Below are 6,113 nucleotides of genomic sequence, written 5' to 3' on the forward strand. Positions count from 1 at the left end.
TCTGTCTCCGACTTTGGGCACAGCTCTTCGTTTCCAAAGATTTTATATTGAACTGATGATTTCTTTAAAGTCACATGGACCTCCTTCCAAATCTTTGCAACCTCTTAAAGAGAAGAACTCGCAGCTGGTACATTAAATACAGGAGGCGATTGAAATTCTGGAACTCTAAGATGATGACTGAAGACTATAAAAAAAAAATGAGGTGGCCTCTGAAGACGTATGATAGGAGTTGTTGTGGGCAAACTCTGCCAAGGGTAGAAGTTTTACTCAGTCATCTGAAGAAGAGGAAATATACAAACAAAGGAAAGCTTCTAGGTCTTGAGTCACATGTTCAGTTTGTCCATCACTCTGGGGATGATAAACTGTTAAGAATTTTAGTTTAATCTGTAGATAAGAGCAGAGCAACCTCCAGAACTTTGCAACAAACTGTGCTGCTCTATCAAAGATGATTTCAGTTGTAAACCCATGGAGATGAAAGTCGTGGAACAGAGAGAAGACCAATTAAAGGAACTAAAGGAACAAAATGTGGTATTTTTGAAAAGAGGTCAATCGATTAACCAGACTATATTGTAACCTTTAGAAACTGGAAGGGTAGTCACAAAATCCACCTAAATGTGAGTCCACGGTTTTGTTGGAGTAGACAGAGAATGTAGAGGCCCAACTGGGGCTTTGTGAGAGACTTTGTGTTGGGCACACGTCACACATAGATAAAGGCTTGAATATTGGATCTCATTGAAGGCCACCAGTAAAACCTCTTAATAAATTCATTTGTTTTCTAAGCTCCAGTGTGTCCATAAAATTGGGAGGCATGAGCCCATTGTATAAGTTTCTTACACATGTCTGTTTTTACAAAAATTTTCCAAGAGGGGGAGTAGAAGAAAGTCGAGTGAAAGCAAAGACTGTTGGATTAAGCTGAGGAATCTGTTCTGTGGAAACAGATTCTTCTTCTGCACATATACAGTAGATCAAGACAAAGCACCCGCCTTTGAGATCCTGGTTGAAAAGATCATTTGAAATTGAAAAGTGAGAAGAATAATGCCCATCTGGTTTTCCTAGGAGACAGACACTGCACAGTTTTTAGAAACAGAATACTTTTATGATCCGTGTACAGGACCGGCCCGAGACTATTTTTTATGGTAAGCGAATATAGATTTTGGCGCCCCTCACTTTGAATATGTGGGAGGAGATACAACGGGTTGGGCATCAATTGGTGCATAAACCTGTAAATTGTGAAAGTTTGGGCTGTGAGGGTGGGTGTTATTATAACATGTCAATCAATCATAATACACTGCTCAAAAAAATAAAGGGAACACTAAAATAACACATCCTAGATCTGAATGAATTAAATATTCTTATTAAATACTTTGTTCTTTACATAGTTGAATGTGCTGACAACAAAATCACACAAAAATTATCAATGGAAATCAAATTTATTAACCCACGGAGGTCTGGATTTGGAGTCACACTCAAAATTACAGTGGAAAAACACACTACAGGCTGATCCAACTTTGATGTAATGTCCTTAAAACAAGTCAAAATGAGGATCAGTAGTGTGTGTGGCCTCCGTGTGCCTGTATGACCTCCCTACAACGCCTGGGCATGCTCCTGATAAGGTGGTGGATGGTTTCCTGAGGGATCTCCTCCCATACCTGGACTAAAGCATCCGCCAACTCCTGGACAGTCTGTGGTGCAACGTGGCGTTGGTGGATGGAGCGAGACATGATGTCCCAGATGTGCTCAATTGGATTCAGGTGTGGGGAATGGGCGGGCCAGTCCATAGCATCAATGCCTTCATCTTGCAGGAACTGCTGACACACTCCAGCCACATGAGGTCTAGCATTGTCTTGCATTAGGAGGAACCCGGGGCCAACCGCACCAGCATATGGTCTCACAAGGGGTCTGAGGATCTCATCTCGGTACCTAATGGCAGTCAGGCTACCTCTGGCCCACTGCCAAACCGGTCATGCTGGAGGATGTTGCAGGCAGCAGAACGTTCTCATTGGCGTCTCCAGACTCTGTCACGTCTGTCACATGTGCTCAGTGAGAACCTGCTTTCATCTGTGAAGATCACAGGGCACCAGTGGCGAATTTGCCAATCTTGGTGTTCTCTGGCAAATGCCAAATGTCCTGCACGGTGTTGGGCTGTAAGCACAACCCCCACTTGTGGACGTCGGGCCCTCATACCACCCTCATGGAGTCTGTTTCTGATAGTTTGAGTAGACACATGCACATTTGTGGCTTGCTGGAGGTCATTTTGCAGGGCTCTGGCAGTGCTCCTCCTGTTCCTCCTTGCACAAAGGCGGAGGTAGCGGTCCTGCTGCTGGGTTGTTGCCCTCCTACGGCCTCCTCCACGTCTCCTGATGTACTGGCCTGTCTCCTGGTAGCGCCTCCATGCTCTGGACACTACGCTGACAGACACAGCAAACCTTCATGCTACAGCTCGCATTGATGTGCCATCCTGGATGAGCTGCACTACCTGAGCCACTTGTGTGTGTTGTAGACTCCGTCTCATGCTACCACTAGAGTGAAAGCACCGCCAGCTTTCAAAAGTGACCAAAACATCAGCCAGAAAGCATAGGAGCTGAGAAGTGGTCTGTGGTCACTACCTGCAGAACAACTCCTTTATTGGGGGTGTCTTGCTAATTGCCGATAATTTCCACCTGTTGTCTACTCCATTTGCACAACAGCATGTGAAATTGATATTCAATCAGTGTTGCTTCCTAAGTGGACAGTTTGATTTCACAGAAGTGTGATTGACTTGGAGTTACATTGTGTTGTTTAAGTGTTCCCTTTATTTCATCAGGAAAGCCAAGAAAAGAGCTATGTGCAGCCAGGGCCAAACTGGGGCTGAAAAAGCTTCTAGCTCCTCGCACAGAGTCCTCTCCGGCGACAGGAGAGAGAGAGGAGGTATAGGGAAAGATGAGAGAGAAGGAATAGGGGAAACAAGAGACTGAAAGGAAGAATATTAAGAGATGTAAGAGAGAAGGAAAATGGCGAGTGTAGGAATAGGGGGAGAGGGGAGAGAGAGGAGGAATAGAGGGTCATGGCAGAGAGAGGAGGATTAGGGGGAGACGTGAGAAAAAGAGGAGGTATAGGGAGAAATGGGAAAGAGGAGGAATACAGGGAAACAGGAGAAAGAAAGTAGAAATGCAGAGAGATGGGAGAGAGAGGAGGAATATGGAGGAGATATGGGGAGACAGGAGATAGAGAGGAATAGGGGGAAATGGCAGAGAGAGGGGAGGGATAGGGGAAGATGGGTAAGAGAGAGAGGAGGAATAGAAGGAAATGGCAGAGAGAGACAGGCGGAAAAGGAATGGGGGAAATGTCCACCAACACCTAGACCAAGGTTCACGGTCATGGGTGGTGGTAGAATAGGGAAGAGAAGGTTGTTTGAGGGAATCAGAGATGAGAGGAAATATAGAAGAGAAGCATATCAAAGGTAGTCACATCAGGTCCATACTTGACAGGGCAGATGAAGTTGTCGGAGGGAGTCAGGGATGCAGGGGAATATATGGAAAATAAGATTGTCAGAGGGAGTTATGGTCAGAGATAGAAAGAGGGTGTATAGGGAAGATAAGGTTGTCTGAGGGAGTGACGGTCAGGGATGGAGGTATAGGGAAGAGGAAGTTGTCAGAGTAAGTCAGTGATGGGAGGTATTGGAAAGATAAGGTCGTCGGACGAAGGCACGATCAGGGATGGGGAGGTTTAGGTAAGATACAGTTGTCAGAGGGAAGTATGATCAGGATTGAGGTCAATAGGGAAAAGAAGTCTGTCAGAGGGAGTGAATGTAAGAGATGGGAGGAATAGTGAAGATTAAGTTTTCATTATGGCAGTCAGAGCTCCTCCTATGAGTAATTACATCTGACTATACAGCACTCTCAGATGGTCAACTCCCTATCCCCCCACAAATCAGTATGTCTCCCTCCCCTCCTCTCCATAACAAGCCGCCACAGTCCCGTTACTCCTTCTCCTCCATCGTTTCTTCCCACCTGCTCCACTCTTTTTCAGTGCCTCTTCCAGCATGACAGCATGGGCAGGTCCTGCACAGCGCCGTACTGCTCCAGGCAGGAACAGACCAAGCAAAGTCTGGCCGCACACACCCTCAGGGCAGAGGGCCATCGCTTGGGGGATGACCAAGGGCGTCGTAGACTCTGCACCATCTTCCACCATCGTGAAGGTTGAGGAGGACAGGAGCTGTGTGTGAAGGGGAGGGAGGGAAGATGCGCACACAGGTCCACAGTCAGACAATGAAGCCCCGGGGTGACGGCAAAGTTGCGGAGGTGAATGAGCCCACAGAGATGTTCAAAAGGGCACTGGTATATGAGAGAATGCTACCACAACTCCAGAGTTGAGGTAGGCAGCATCCTCTCAGTATGGTTGCCAAACCACACCCCCTCTGTCTCCATGGCTGTTTGCACTCTCCGTCCTGTGGCGCTCTACTCAGCTGCGTACCTGGCGTAATGGTCGGGCCAGCTCTGTCCGTGTATATGGTAATCAGGTTATGTGCACATTCTAGGAGATCCCGCCATAAAACTGGGTTTTGAAGAATGGCGGTGAGTTTATTCTCATCTATAGGATAGTTTTTCTTGGCTTGTAAGAATTTTTTTTTTAAAGAACCCGTAGGGATGGAGATGGAGCTTGTTGTTCTCAGATCTTTGGGAGAGTACTGCCCCTGCCCCTTCAGAGGAGGAAGGCTTGGTTGGTGTCAGGTTGTTTCAACACAGGAGCCAAAAGGAAGAATTGCTTAAGGAATCAGAAAGCAGATTTAGCTTCTGGAGGTCATTGTGCAGGATTAGCACCTTTTCGAGTGAGAACTGTGATAAGCTCCACTAAAGTTGAAAAGCCTTGAATAAATTTACAAAATAGTTTGCAAAACCTAAATATCCCTGGGTGGTGGTCAGTGTTGTCGGTTCGGTCCAGAATAATGTGGTTTGAACTTTCTCATGGTCCATTTGAAGACCTGAACTATTAATTGTATACACTAAGAAGGAAATGGATGGAACTCCGAAGATCTATTTCTCAAGCTTGCAAAATAGATTATTTCTGCTCAGCCTCTAGAAAACTTCTTTAACTTGAGTCCGGTGAGACAGAGGGTCTTGAGAAACGATAAGGATATCATTAAGATAGACAACAACAGAATGATAAAGAAGATCCTGGAATATTAAATTGACAAAATGTTGAAAGACAGCAGGGGCATTGCTTAATCCGAATGGCATCACTAGACAGTGTCGGACTGGGGCATGAAGGGCCCACTGGGGGAATGCAGTGGTAGGGGCCCATGTTTAGGGGTGTGGCATTTCTCCAGAGGGGGGGTGTCCAGCCTCCACAGAGGCTTGGCTAACCATTAGAGAGTGCATAGTCTGGGCCCCTTGATATATTTTTATAGTAAAAACTGCATGATAATGTACCAGATTAATAACAGCAATGCGCTGTAGAAAATACACCATAGTCCTGTGCAGTATAAGGTAACACATGTAATGTTTAATTCAAGTGCACAGTCTGGAACCTTGACCCCTAGAGGGGAAGGTGCCCCCCCCACCCACCCACCCACCGGCAGTAGGGCCCACCGGTGGTTTCCCCTGTGGGCCAGGCCAACACTGTCACTAGATATTCACAGTGCCCATCTCTGGTATTGAATGCAGTCTTCCACTCGTTTCCTTCTCTTATACAAATCAAGTTATAGGCCCCTCTGAGATCTCGCTTGGTAAAAATGGTTGAGCCTTTAACTCAGTTGAGGTAAAGGATATCGGTTCTCTATTGTGATGTTATTGAGACCTCTGTAATCTATACAGGGAGGAAGCCCACCATCTTTTTTTTTTTTTAACAAAGAAGAATCCTGCTCCAGAAAGGGAAGAGGGAGGATGGAGGAATCCTTTCTCCAAGTTCTCTTTGATGTAGGCAGACATGGCAGCAGTTTCAGGTATAGTACAACCCTGAGGAGGTGTCTTCCCTAGTATTAAATCTATAGGATAATCCCATTCACCGTGAGGCAAGAGGGTATCTGCACCTTGTTTACTGAAGACATTCAATGATTCAAATAAGAGTGACACTGCCTAGGTAGCTTCCCTGGGTTTGGAGCTTCAGAAGAACAGAAAGGAATTACATTCTCAAGA

Source organism: Pseudophryne corroboree, chromosome 7 (assembly GCF_028390025.1).
Source record: "Pseudophryne corroboree isolate aPseCor3 chromosome 7, aPseCor3.hap2, whole genome shotgun sequence".
NCBI classification, from domain to species: Eukaryota; Metazoa; Chordata; class Amphibia; order Anura; family Myobatrachidae; genus Pseudophryne; species Pseudophryne corroboree.